Below are 13,952 nucleotides of genomic sequence, written 5' to 3' on the forward strand. Positions count from 1 at the left end.
TCTTTCTTTACATCTAATTTCAAATTCTCTACTTCACTATTCAAGGTGTCAAATTCAGTCTTTAAAGTATCCATGCCTTCACATAGATTACTAAATTCTCTACTCTGTGAATTGACTTTGGCACATAATAAACCTAGATTGGTTGCTTGACTATTCAAGGTTTCACTCTGGTCATTTAGAACTTCACTTTGAGTATTTCAACTAGAATGTACCAAACCGATTTCTTTCCTTAGAGTTTCATTTTGAGCATTTAATCTAGAATTTAAAGTTTCATTTAATTGTAAACTCTGGGCTTCTAATTTAGAATTTAACTGAACATTAACTGAGTCTAACTTAGGGCTCTGGGCTTTAATTAAATTTACTAATTCAGTCCAGTCTGGCATTTCCTTTTGTGCATTTACTAATTTTCTTCATTTGACTTTTAGGCTTAGTCCAGTTTCTTGTAATGGTTCTCTCATCTTGTTATACTTGGTTGCTATGGGAACACGTAGTATCTTCTTATCTCATTTTTGCCTCAAAATTCCTGTTTTCTTCTGTCCTTTCACACAAGTCGCCAATTTCTAACGCTTTAGACGCTAGAACGTGTTGAGTAAATATCCAAATTTTATGTTTTCACTAATTAACGATGTTTTGGGCTATGTTGAATAACATTCTCGCATTCCACATCTAATTATCTCTGTCTTCCTGTATTTCATTCGCTTTTCAAGCTCTAGAAACACATTTACTTAAATTTATAAATGAGTTGGTTTAAGAACCACTTGTAATTTATGAACATGCCTTGTCCAATACATGTATTACTTAAAAGTCTAATCTCATTTCTTCATTTGTCCTTAACAGTCATCACAGTCACTAAACCAGCAAAGAATAGCACAGGCTCTTCTCTACAAATACACTGAAACTCTATGGATCGTGCAGCAGGTATTTGTCGACCGCCTCACACACACACACACACACACACACACACACACACACACACACACACACACACACACACACACTGAAACTCTATGGATCGTGCAGCAGGTATTTGTCGGCCGCCTTACGGCCACCCACCCACCCACCCACACGTATTTGTCGGCCGCCTTACGCCCCCCCCCCCCCCCCCACACACACACACACGTGCGCGCAATGCACAGTAGGTCGGATTTGTCTCTCTCACACTTCTATTTAAAATATCGTGGGTTCGAGACAGAGGATGCCCAAGTGGTTCTAGAATTCATGCAGAAATTCTCGAAGCACTACAAGCTATGTTGGGGAATATGATAACTTGGAATTGTTGCTATCATTAATGTTCAGTGAATTCTAGTGTGATGTAAATTTATCTTTAATTTGCAATTGTTACTGATGTACACCAAATGAACTGGAGGACAACTCCCCGACAATTAGTCTGTTTTTATTAGATGTGTTGGCTACTTATTTGCTGGCCAACCAAACTCTTCCCAGGCCATTTATTTAATTCAAAGATTCTGTATGTTTTGAACAAAATGTCAGAATGAGTGTGAACCAGTAAGGCAGATGAGTTAACAGGTTGCAGTAACGTGGATACGGATTGAGAACCTGCAGGTGAGTCCACTGTCCTGCTAAGTCACATGTAATTGTTTTTCTTCAATTACGACTGCAGTGTGTTCTGTTCCACAGAGACTGTGCACATTTTTGGGCTTTCCTCCTGTCTTGTACAAATCAGTGCCTGAACATTAAAATAATATAGGCTAAAAAGTGTTGCAGGTGCACAGGTCTGTTGGTAAATACTATATACACTGTAACAGAATGGATGAATGGTAAAAAATAAAATGGATAGTATCTCCATGTAACAGGTAACAGGGGTTTTAAAAACCAATACAGGGAATTTCACAGTCAACTGGTGATTAGAGATGGGAGGTGCAGGAAAGGGGGGTACAGGAGACAGAGAGGAGACTGTGTTTTAAGATTAAACCCTCGCCAAGGTCCAATAAGCATGCTGGGTAAGTAGGTAGCAGCCAAACAGAGGGTACAGCTAAAAAGGTGGTGGTCAAATTGGTCAACAGGTTGAGACCAGAATGAGGTTTTCACTCTGCAGTGGAGTGTGCGCTGATATGGAATATCCCAGCAGATTAAAACTGTGTGCCGGACCGAGACTCGAACTCGGGACCTTTGCCTTTCACGGGCAAGTGTTCTACCAACTGAGCTACCCAAGCACAACTCACGCCCCGTCCTCACAGTTTGGAAGGTAGGAGACGAGATACTGGCAGAAGTAAAGCTGTGAGGAAGGGGCGTGAGTCGTGCTTGGGTAGCTCAGTTGGTAGAGCACTTGCCCGCGAAAGGCAAAGGTCCCGAGTTCGAGTCTCGGCCCGGCACACAGTTTTAATCTGCCAGGAAGTTTCAGGTTGAGACCAGATGGACCTTTCTGCATGAGAGTAAAGCACTGAGCACTGGGAAATCGTACACACCACATGTCACAACCCACACCATCCATGGCTGCTGGTGATGCATCAAAGAGCAATGCGTTGACTGACTACTCAAAAGCTAAGTCAGTAAAATTTTTTGCAAGTGCTTAGCACTCTTATAAAAGAATAGAAAGGGCGAGAGTAATGAACCATTATATTCTATATCACAGAGTGGCATGGAAAACAAAAGTGATTTTGATTTAAAAAGTGGAAGTCAGCAGTACTGAAGTTTTCAATGCTGAAACATGTTTTATGAGTTCATTATTATGAAATTACTGCAGAATCTCTTAGTGTAGTAGCAATAGCTTAAGTCAAAATGGAGCTGTCAGCACCTAGTGGTACTGATGATATTCACATGATGACACCATCTATCACAAAGAAACTGTCTTCTGATGTCAAACTCAATTGGCAAAGTGTTTTGATATTGTATTTAATTCAGACATTCAATTTCAAGTCCTATATGCAAAGGATAAAACAAAGATAAGAAAGAGATTAGTACCAATTCCCACACACAAATCTTTCGCAACTGAAAGTCAATCTTGAAATCAGAAGTTGAGCACGACATTGAGAAACAGCTTGCTAAATACTGAGTACAGCTCCAGGAGCAAGTTGGTTCAAAATTGAAAGTTATACTGCTAATGCAGACTCAGAACAGAGTGCTGTACACGAACTTTGTGAAACATGTGCACACGATTCAAAGCTAAAACTCATGAAAAAGTTGGATGCAAATGAGAACACTCACCACACTTTCATTGAACAGATAGAGGCAAAGCAAGCCAAACACAAGGAAGATGTGTGTACAGAACAATCTAGAAGAAATGATAATATTGTACAAGAGTAGCATATGGGTTTTAGTGATCATGTAACTGAGGCAAACTGTACGCTGAGCGAAAATCGCATACGTTATTTCAAAGTGTACAGTTGGCACATAATGCCATTATTAACGAGAGATTGGTCAAAACTGACCAAGAAATTCAAAAGTTATCACAACTGTTAGTACAGAATTCGCTGGTTGCCTCTGCAGAAGCTGTCTTAACTTCAAAATGTGCACCCCAAATTATTCAACCACGAGTTTATAATTGCACTGTCAGTATTTTTGTCAGCATCTGTTAGGGAAAGCAGTACACTTGGCGAATGAGATTTCAGATACCTGCATGGACCTAAAAGAACTTCACGATAAATTTCTGAAGGAATATTGGTCAGTAGAAATTCAAAGGAAGGAGTTAGTTGCCTTTTGGAGTTATGATAGATATCAGTCTCACTGGGGCATTCTACAAGGTTTTAGTGAGTGCTGGTGGAGTCACATTAAATATATTGTTGCAGGAATGGACAGTAAGATTTTTTACACTTATAGCAAGTGAATTATGCCTTTCTATTTCCGTAGAGATTTAATTGCCACACCCTGGAATAATTAAGACAATTATGTAAGATTTTCAGAATGGGTGAAATGCCCGCATGCATAGAGAGGTATTCTCACATCGGACGATAATGAGAGTAACCATCCACTTCCAGTACTCCCTGCGGCAACGTCATGACTGAAATTAACTTGAGATCCACGGAAAAAAAATCGGGCCATTCATTATGACACTTTGTGCAGTTCCATTTGCGCCAAGTTTATTCTCCAAGCTTATAATATGTTTGTAGACTGCCATGTCGTTTAATGAACAAAGTTAGAGCATATGGACTATCAGACCAATTGTGTGATTGGATTGAAGAGTTCCTAGATAACAGAACGCAGCATGTCATTCTCAATGGAGAGAAGTCCTCCGAAGTAAGAGTGATTTCAGGTGTGCCACAGGGGAGTGTCGTAGGACCGTTGCTATTCACAATATACATAAATGACCTTGTGGATGACATTGGAAGTTCACTGAGGCTTTTTGTGGACGATGCTGTGGTATATCAAGAGGTTGTAACAATGGAAAATTGTACTAAAATGCAGGAGGATCTGCAGCAAATTAACGCATGGTGCAGGGAATGGCAATTGAATCTCAATGTAGAAAAGTGTAATGTGCTGTGAATACATAGAAAGAAAGATCCCTTACCATTTAGCTACAATATAGCAGGTCAGCAACTGGAAGCAGTTAATTCCATAAACTATATGGGAATACGCATTAGGAGTGATTTAAAAAGGAATGATCATATAAAGTTGATTGTCGGTAAAGCAGACGCCAGACTGAGATTCATTGGAAGAATCCTAAGGAAATGCAATCCGAAAACAAAGGAAGTAGGTTACAGTACACTTGTTCGCCCACTGCTTGAATACTGCTCAGCAGTGTGGGATCCGTTCCAGATAGGGTTGATAGAAGAGATAGAGAAGATCCAACGGAGAGCAGCGCGCTTCGTTACAGGATCATTTAGTAATCGCGAAAGCGTTATGGAAATGATAGATAAACTCCAGTGGAAGACTCTGCAGGAGAGACGCTCAGTAGCTCGGTACGGGCTTTTGTTGAAGTTTCAACAACATACCTTCACCGAGGAGTCAAGCAATATATTGCTCCCTCCTATGTATATCTCACGAAGAGACCATGAGGATAAAATCAGAGAGATTAGAGCCCTCAAAGAGGCATACCGACAATCCTCCTTTCCACGAATAATATGAGACTGGAATAGAAGGGAGAACTGATAGAGGTATTCAAGGTACCCTCCACCACACACCGTCAGGTGGCTTGCGGAGTATGGATGTAGATGTAGATATATGACAGCAGCAATACAAATGTGCAACAAAGACAAAATGGTGGTAGGACAGTGCGGATGATGCGTGACTGAGGTGGGAGTCCTAAATGACATAACATGCCACATAATCGAAGGAAGCCATTATGAAGTGTCTGAATATGGCAATTACTGCACTCCCATCAAGCTGTAATGGGAGACTGACTGCAACAGTTTGAGCTCCCAACATTTATGTCACATTTTAAAGATGAAGGAAAACTTTATTAAGCGAGCAAAATGGCAGTGTGAAGCAGCAATGCAATGTTTGATGTTGGTATATGGTGGCTGGTGCAAAAGAATATGCACGGCATGGTCCCTGCTCACATACACCATTGTTTTAAGATTTCCAGCAACGTTAACCTCAGTGGAGCCACGTTTAACCTCACTGTGCAGAGGCAGGACTGTGATGGTGCGAGTCACTTATGCACAGGGCAGAGTGAGCCCTTGATGGAAGCTCCAGACTCTCCCACATATTCAGCAAAATAAAAAAGAATGATATTTCTGTGACTGTCATGTTATTCAATGAACATGAACAAAATATGGTAGGACAGGAAGTCAATGGAAGAACATTTAGGTGGCAAATATGCAATCTTTGAGCTCGAAAAAGGGACTTTGGAAACAACATGGTCAAGAATACACCCATGAGCCAGGACTTTGAATTGAATAAAACATGTGCAGAAGTGCCCACAGAGGAAAGTAAGAGCATATACAGATTTTTATCCGACAGAAAACCTGATTGTGAGCTGCCCTTTAATCTAGATAATGTTGCAGTGGTGCAAGGCAAAGCACCTGTGTGACTTATCACTTCAATCAAGCTGCTTACAAAGCTCCAGTGTTTACCCCTGCAGAGGATGCACAGAAAATTCTCCCACACAGGAAAGATTTTGATCATAGATGTGTGACTGAAAATTTGTTGCAAGATTATCCAGTATCAACTAGTGTTAACATCAGTCCTATTTCTAGTTGCATGGAAGAGGTGTGTCAATTCCAAAATATTAATAGACAGCGAGTCAGAAATATCTGCACTGAAAAGAGATTATTTTGAAGTAGTTGCAAACAAAGAAGCAACTGAGAAAATGTTAGTGTCAAGTACCATAATTTTTGGAGGACAAGAAAACTGTAGAGCATGAAGGGTTGCTTCCTTAGCAATTATTCCACATCCTGGTGTTTAAATTATTGTATTTATTTTCTAAATCATTATTCCTGTAAAATTTATTTTGACGCATTTCCACTGAATCTCCAGGTAGTTGAAAAAACACCTGGACTATGAGGTGCTATCCAAAATTTTTGGGACTGGTGCTGCCATCTGTTGAAAACCTTACCTTTGGACTAATTGTCACCATCACCCTCAAAGTAGTTCCCATCCGCACGTACACACCGGTCCCAGCACTTCTGCCACTGGTCAAACATTTTCTGTAAGTCCTGTTCTTTGAGGATGTTTATCACCGCCAGCGATGCTTCTTGAATCCTGTCTAGAGTGTCGAACCGACAGCCTTTCAACTTGAGTTTCAGTTTTGTGAATAGCGCAAAGTGACAAGATGCCAAATCTGGCGAATACGGTGGGTAGGGTACAACTGCCATTTTGTTTTTTTGCCAAAAAGGTCCTGGTGAGCAAGGACTTGTGACAGGGTGCATTGCCATGATGCAGCAGCCAGTTCCCTTGACGCCAAAGTTCAGGTCGTCATCGCCGTCCGTTTTCACGGAGCCGTAGCAAAATGTCACAGTAGTACACGGATTCACTGTTTGGTTGGGTGGGACGATTTCTGTGTGCACAGTTCCCTTGGTATTAGAGAAAACGATGATCATGCGATTCACTTTGCTCTTCACCTGTCTAGCTTTTTGGGGTCTTGGAGGGCCCAGGCTCTTCCACTGGGACGATTGTTGCTTTTTCTCTGGGTCATAACCATAAATCCAGCTCTCCTCGTCAATGATAACCCATGAGAAGAAGGTTGGATCATCACATGCGGTCTGACGTAGGTCTGTGCACACTTCAACATGCTGTGCCTTCTGATTGGCAGTCAAGATCCTTGGCACAAATTTTGTGGCAACACGATGCATACCCAATTCATCAGTCAACATTCATTGACATGTCCCATAACCAATACCCACTTCATCTGCAAGGTCTTGAATCGATCCGCACGAACCAATTGTTGAAGTTTGGCAACCATGTCTGTATGACCGGACCTGAACCAAGCATGCCACTTAAGCACACTTGTTGAATCATTGCAAGGGTCTCCGTAGCACTTTTCCCGAGATTCGCAGAAATTTGATGCACACGCACTGTTCTGTTCACGGATCCATCGTACAATTACCACGCACCAAACACAGAGTATTACGGAAATCACTGTGGACACACACCACGTCCTCCCAGCTGAATGCCACTCCGCACACTGACTCATCAAACATGCAGCTCTCGCCACCTGGCGGTGCAAAGATCTAATACTCCTACTTTCCGGATGGCAGCACCAGTTCCTGAAAATTTTGGATTCCACCTCATAGATGTTTGGGTACTTCAGAAGATCATTTCATTGAAAAATTTGAAATAGGGCAAAAGACAAGAATAATTTATGTCCATGGGCTTAGGACAGAGAGAGAAGTAGATCTAATGAAAATAAGTAATAAGTAATTCTGTGGCTGACACAAAAACAAATTCGTGCCGAGACAGTTGAAAGAATATACGAGACAAATATGCTGTCAGTTGCCCAAAAAGCAACTTTAAAGGAATTGCTACTGAGAAATAGCAGTATTTTCTGATTCCTGTGGATTAGTTAAATAGTGTAGGGCGGTTTCTTCATTTTGGGATACTTCACAATTGGGATACTGCACACATTCAAGCTTAGGACAATTCTTCTCTTCCTTGTTAATTTTACAACTATTTGCTTTTATCAACGGTATACATGGTTTCAAAATAAGGTTGGTGAGATGTACTTTAAAATGTGAGTAATAGTACAAGTAAGATGTTAAGAAGGCATCTTAACAAAGATGGGCAGAAAATATAACTCGGATGAATGATATAAGAGCTAATCTAGAGAGAACTGAATGACTTAAGGACAACCATATAGGCAATAAGTAGTCCTTGGTATGAACATTCTTGGTAGTGTAATGGTAGAAGACTGGTGCTGAAGTTATCAGCTTGCAAAGATGAAGGGTAATAAGGTGAGGCGAAGGCAGAATGGTGCAGTTAGTGGCACAGTAAGTCTTCAATAGAATAATGCTATCCTTATCAAGCCACTGCAAAAATGCTAAATGTAGAAAACTGAGTATAAGAGAAGGACTAAGCAGTTGCAAGCTCAATGATTTGTGTGTATTAGTTTTACAGTCACGTATTTGGTGAAATAAACGAAACTGTCTTGAGCACTTGTGTATAAGAAAACCAGTTTTTCTTAATGGATTAAAATGTAATGGAGTGAGCAGCCAGAAGCACCAGTGTAGAATAGAAAGCTGTGATGTACATAAAATCAAGTTGGTGAAGGTGGCATGTTTGCATGCCTCAAGGCAGTCTGACTAAAAAACACAGACCAAAACTGCACAACATCTAAAATAGTTTAACAGGGAACTGTGCCTGGTTCAATATAGGGAATATAGGGAAAATAGAAAAAGCAGTCTGTTATATCCTAGCCAGTAATGCCACCCGAGACCGCTGCCAAAAGGTTGGCAGCATCCAAGTCCGGATGCCGTCCGCATAAGCAGCGCCAGCGAGACAGGAAATCGCCGCAAGTCTGCGCGCGCCACCGCTGGCTTCTGACTTCTTAAGCGCTGGAGTCGCGAGCGCTAGGACAGTTCTGGATTCGCCGCTCAGTTGTATACTCGCCACCGAATTGTGTACCTGCTAGTCAGTTGTGTGTTCATCGCAGCAGAGTTGTTGTTTGTCGTCAGCCGACGCTGACCAAGCCGCTCCGACTCGAACTAGACAGATTTCTGTAGACCATGTTCACCACTATGTTCTGTATCGTCGTTAATAAAGATAAGTACCGACTTTCATTTAATCCGAGTGTTTGGGTTTTCATCTTTCTGTTCACTGTTCCAGCGGACCGGTCGGCCCGCTATTAAAAGTGTGGCGGTGACTTCGTAAGCCGTTTCTATAGCGAATTGTTTGTCGCTACGAACGCCGCCACAAAACTGGCGACGAGGACTTCCGAACTCGTGTGCAGGGCTGGTTCAACTTGTTTCTTGAGATAGAATTTTGGGGGCTGGTTTAATTTGTGTTCACTATGTCTGCCGAATTACAACAGTTGATCTTGTTACAGGGTCAGAAAATACAAAGTCTGGTGGAAGCAATCGCCAAACAAGCGGCTAATCCACCACCACACAAGGAACAAGCACAGGCAGCACCGCCTTTTCGTGCTTTTGAGGCATCACGAGAAGAATGGCAAGAATATTTCGCACAGTTGCAGGCGCACATGACAGTCTACAAAATCACGGGTACTGAGCGGCAGCTTTATTTAATTTCCACTGCAGGCGTGGAAGTCTATCGACTACTTTGTAAGTTGTTCCCGGAATCCAAGCCAGAAGCTTTAGACTATGACGTTGTTGTTAACAAGCTTGCTGAGTATTTCGAGTCGCGAGTTCATGTGGCAGCAGCCAGATTCAAGTTCTTCAGATTAAAGAAACTGCCACATCAATCTAATAAACAGTGGTTAACAGATTTACGGGGCCTCACCCATCAGTGCCGATTTAATTGTGTGTGTGGAGCTTCCTACAGTGATGTCATGTTACGAGACGCTATTACTCAAAACATTGCAGATTCTCGTATTCGTGCTGCTATCTTAAAGTTGCCTGACCCGTCATTAGAGACTGTGATGAACATCATTGCAGCCCAAGATACTTTTGACTATGCTGAGTGTGAGTTAGATCAGCCATGTATTTCTCAAATTGCCTGTGCTAAGCAAGTTATGTCACGCCCGCGGCCCCACCGGCAGAGTCAGACTGTAAACACTAGCCGGCCGCGTCATGTTAAACACATTCGTCAGCCGCGTGTGCACAATGATAGAGTCTTGCCCTAAGTGTGTTCTTGCTCATCCTCATGAACGTTGCCCGTTAAGAAACGCGGTTTGTCACTTTTGTCAAAGGAAAGGACACATCCAGACTGTTTGTTTGCGTAAATGCAAGAACAATTCTAGTGCTGCCCAGCCCATGGATATTCATGTTCTTCAAAGCCAGCCCGCCCGGAAGGTCGCGTTTAAAGACTCTTCCACGGTTCGTGTGGGTAATAAACTTGTTTGCAATAAGCCACCCACCCAGCCCTCTGCTATGCGACCCAAGCGTAATTCAAACGCTGTAAAAAGTAATGTACAGACTGCAAGTGAAGCGGGAGTTGTTGTTCCACCCGCCCAACCCACGAGTTGTCGTAAGCAGCGAACACGCGCTAAACGAGCTGATTTTGTGTCTTCCGCCTCCGCTGCACCGATCCAGAGACAGTGTAATAAACTATTTGTGAAGCTACGCATCCAGGATAAGACCTTCAATTTTCAATTAGACACTGGTGCGTCTGTGACTCTCATAAATAGTGCTACGTATGCGGCTATCGGCCGCCCTAAACTTTCAGCGGCAAAACATTCTTTGGCTACTTATAGTGGAGAACAAATTGCTGTGTTAGGTGTATGTAGCGTGCCAGCCACATTCCGTGGCAATACAAAAACAGTTTCATTCACAGTGCTCCGCGCTACAGACAGTGTAAACATTTTCGGATTAGACTGTTTTGACTTGTTTGGCCTGTCTATCCAAGACAATGTGTTGCAAATTAATTCTGTTGTTGTTCCTCAAGACCGCATAACCGATTTGTGTAAACAATACAGTGACATATTTAACGACGAACTAGGTTGTGCTGCGAACTTTGCCGCTCATATTACGTTAAAAGATAATGCTCAGCCTCGATTTTTTCGTGCTCGTCCAGTGCCTCACGCCCTCCGGGCACCTGTAGAAGATGAACTTCGTCGTTGGCAAAACGACAGTGTTATTCAACCCGTTTCAGCGAGCCAGTGGGCTTCTCCCTTAGTTATTATAAAGAAACCGTCTGGCAAGTTACGTTTGTGTGCTGATTTTAAGTCGACGGTTAATCCTCAGACTGTCATTGATTCTTTTCCTTTACCTAGACCGGACGAGCTGATAGATAAGTTAGGGGAAGCTCGTTTCTTTTCCAAAATTGATCTCCGTGAAGCGTATTTGCAATTGCCCCTCGACGAGCAATCACAACAGTATTTTGTCATAAACACGTCGTTGGGGTTGTTCCGTTTTCTGCGTTTGCCTTTTGGTTGTGCGTCAGCTCCAGCTGTTTTTCAGCGTTTTTTGTCCCAACTTTTGGCTAATGTGCCATCGTGTTGCAACTATTTAGACGATATTGTTGTGTCCGGTCGGACGCCTGCTGAACATTTCCGTAATTTGGAGTGCTTGTTTACAGTGTTGTCTCAGGCAGGCCTACGTTGCAACATCGATAAATGTTCATTTTTCCTTACGGAGATGGAGTATCTGGGACATGTTATTATTGCTCAAGGCATTCATCCCTCCCAGTCACATTTAGCAGCTATTCGTGATTTGCCCGCCCCTCGCAATCTGCATGAATTGCAAGCAGTTCTTGGCAAATTGACATATTATATTAGGTTTATACCTAATGCATCACAGATTGCTGCACCGTTGCATCGTCTCCGCCGTATGAATGTTCCGTTTGTGTGGTCAGCCGATTGCCAATCAGCCTTTCAGCAGCTTAAAGAGGCTTTATTGAATGATCGTTGTCTGGTCCATTACGACCCTAACAAGCCTCTGGTGTTAGCTTGTGATGCCTCTTCTTTCGGCCTCGGTGCTGTGTTGTCTCACCGAGTCGGTAACACCGAACGTCCTATTGCGTTCGCCTCTAAATTGCTAAACAAAGCACAGTGTAATTATAGCCAATTGAACAAGGAAGCGTTGGCTATTGTGTTCGGTGTCACAAAATTCCATCACTACCTCTATGGTAGACCATTCTATTTAGTAACAGATCACAAGCCCCTGACGTCACTGTTTCATCCGTCTAAACCAGTTCCTCAGCGGACAGCTCAGAGACTACAACGTTGGGCTCTTTTGTTATCACAATACCAGTATGAGATACTGTATCGCCCTACAGCTCAGCATGCCAACGCTGACGCGCTTTCTAGATTGCCGATTGCTGCGGATGAGGTCTTCGACTCCTCTGACGACTCTTGCATCAGATTGACGCCGATGAGCATCAATCCCTCCGGGATTTTCCGATTGATTATCGTCAGGTGGCACGTGAGACAGCTACGGATCCTCATCTGAGTTTACTATTACGTTTTGTTCAACGTGGTTGGCCGTCCAAGGCAAAGGACATATCGGATCCTGTGGTTCGTCGCTATTATCCGCAACGTCATCTGTTGTCTGTTTCGCACGGAGTTTTGCTGTTACGCACCGAGAATGACCAGCTTCGTGTAGTGGTTCCCCAAGTGCTCCAATCCAAGGTCCTCGACTTGTTGCATCAAGGTCATTGGGGAGTGGTCCGCACCAAGCAGCTAGCCCGCCGTCATTGTACATGGATCGGCATTGATAAGCAGATTACGCAGATGTCTACAGATTGTTCGACGTGTGCCGAACACCAAGCTGCTCCGCCTCAACGCTATTTTGAGTGGGCACGCCCTGCCGGTCCCTGGCAGCGAGTACATATTGATTTCGCTGGTCCATATTGGAATTCTCGTTGGCTCATCGTGATAGATGCATTTAGTAATTTTCCGTTTGTTGTGCCCATGCAGTCTACAACGTCTGCACAAACTATACAGGCGTTGACTTCAATTTTTTGTATTGAGGGTCTTCCAGAAGTTTTAATGTCTGACAATGGTCCACAATTTACCTCTGCTGAATTTGAAAGTTTTTGTTCTGCCAATGGCATTCGCCATGTTCTTACTCCGCCGTTCCACCCTCAATCGAATGGTGCAGCGGAACGTTTTGTACGCACATTCAAGGATCATATGGACCGCCTTCGTGCTACGCACTCTCGTCAGCAGGCCCTCATCACGTTCCTGTTGTCGTACCGGACCACGTCACGCGACGGCCCTTCGCCTGCGGCCCTTCGCCTGCAGAGCTTCTCCACGGCCGTCGTCATCGCACCCTACTACGGTTGTTGCACCCCCCGGATCGACCCGCCGCTTCTGAGCATCGCACGCGTTTTCAGCGCAACAACGCCGTTTTTTTCAGAGTTTATCACGGTCGCCGTCGTTGGGAACGTGGTACCGTGATAAGTGTCCAGGGTCGCGGTTTTTATACTGTTCAAGGTGCTACTGGGGTGCACAGGAGGCATCAGAACCAGTTGCGCCGCGCTGGCCGCCCGGATTCTGCCGCTCGTTCTTTGTCCACAGATTTGGTCCACGGCGGGTTCCAGCCGCGCCTTCCGACTTCGCTGCCGCCCCCAGGGCAGCAGCAGCAGCCGTCGCCGCTACCACGCCGACAGCCCGTCCCGTTGATGCCTCCCGTGCAGCTTCATGCGGGAGCGCCCCGGGTGGTCGCTCCGGTGCCTGCGGTCCCTCTTCAGTCGCCACCGCCTTCGGAGCTGATGGACGTCGACCCCTCACCTCCCAAGCGGTGGCTGTGCAGCCTGTACTGCAGCCGCTTTCCTTGGGCACCCCCAAGGAGTCTGACACCGCAGCGCCTTGTCCGGCGCCCACTCAGCAGCCGTCGACGCAGCGTCAGGAGACGCTGCCTCTCTTCGTGGGTCCCGACGCCCCGTCGCATCCAGTACCAGAAGCTGCGCCCGTGGTCACAGGCGTGCACCCTGACCTCGGTTTTCAGTCGGTGTTTCCCGAGGCCCTGCGCAGCCAATGCTGGGGTGCGGACCGGGGA

The 13,952-nt window shown here is 44.3% G+C and overlaps 1 protein-coding gene and 1 non-coding gene across 3 annotated transcripts in view; one reads left to right on the forward strand and one right to left on the reverse strand.

Moving 5' to 3' along the window:
- The window catches only part of LOC126260083 (PC-esterase domain-containing protein 1A-like), a 282,597-nt gene that overhangs the window by 161,234 nt on the left and 107,411 nt on the right, over nt 1-13,952 (reverse strand). The gene's annotated exons all lie outside the window — the stretch shown is intronic.
- On the forward strand, nt 2,260-2,334 carry Trnas-cga (transfer RNA serine (anticodon CGA)). The gene has a single exon. It is a non-coding gene; the product is annotated as a tRNA-Ser (tRNA).

Source organism: Schistocerca nitens, chromosome 5 (genome assembly GCF_023898315.1).
Source record: "Schistocerca nitens isolate TAMUIC-IGC-003100 chromosome 5, iqSchNite1.1, whole genome shotgun sequence".
Taxonomy (NCBI): domain Eukaryota; kingdom Metazoa; phylum Arthropoda; class Insecta; order Orthoptera; family Acrididae; genus Schistocerca; species Schistocerca nitens.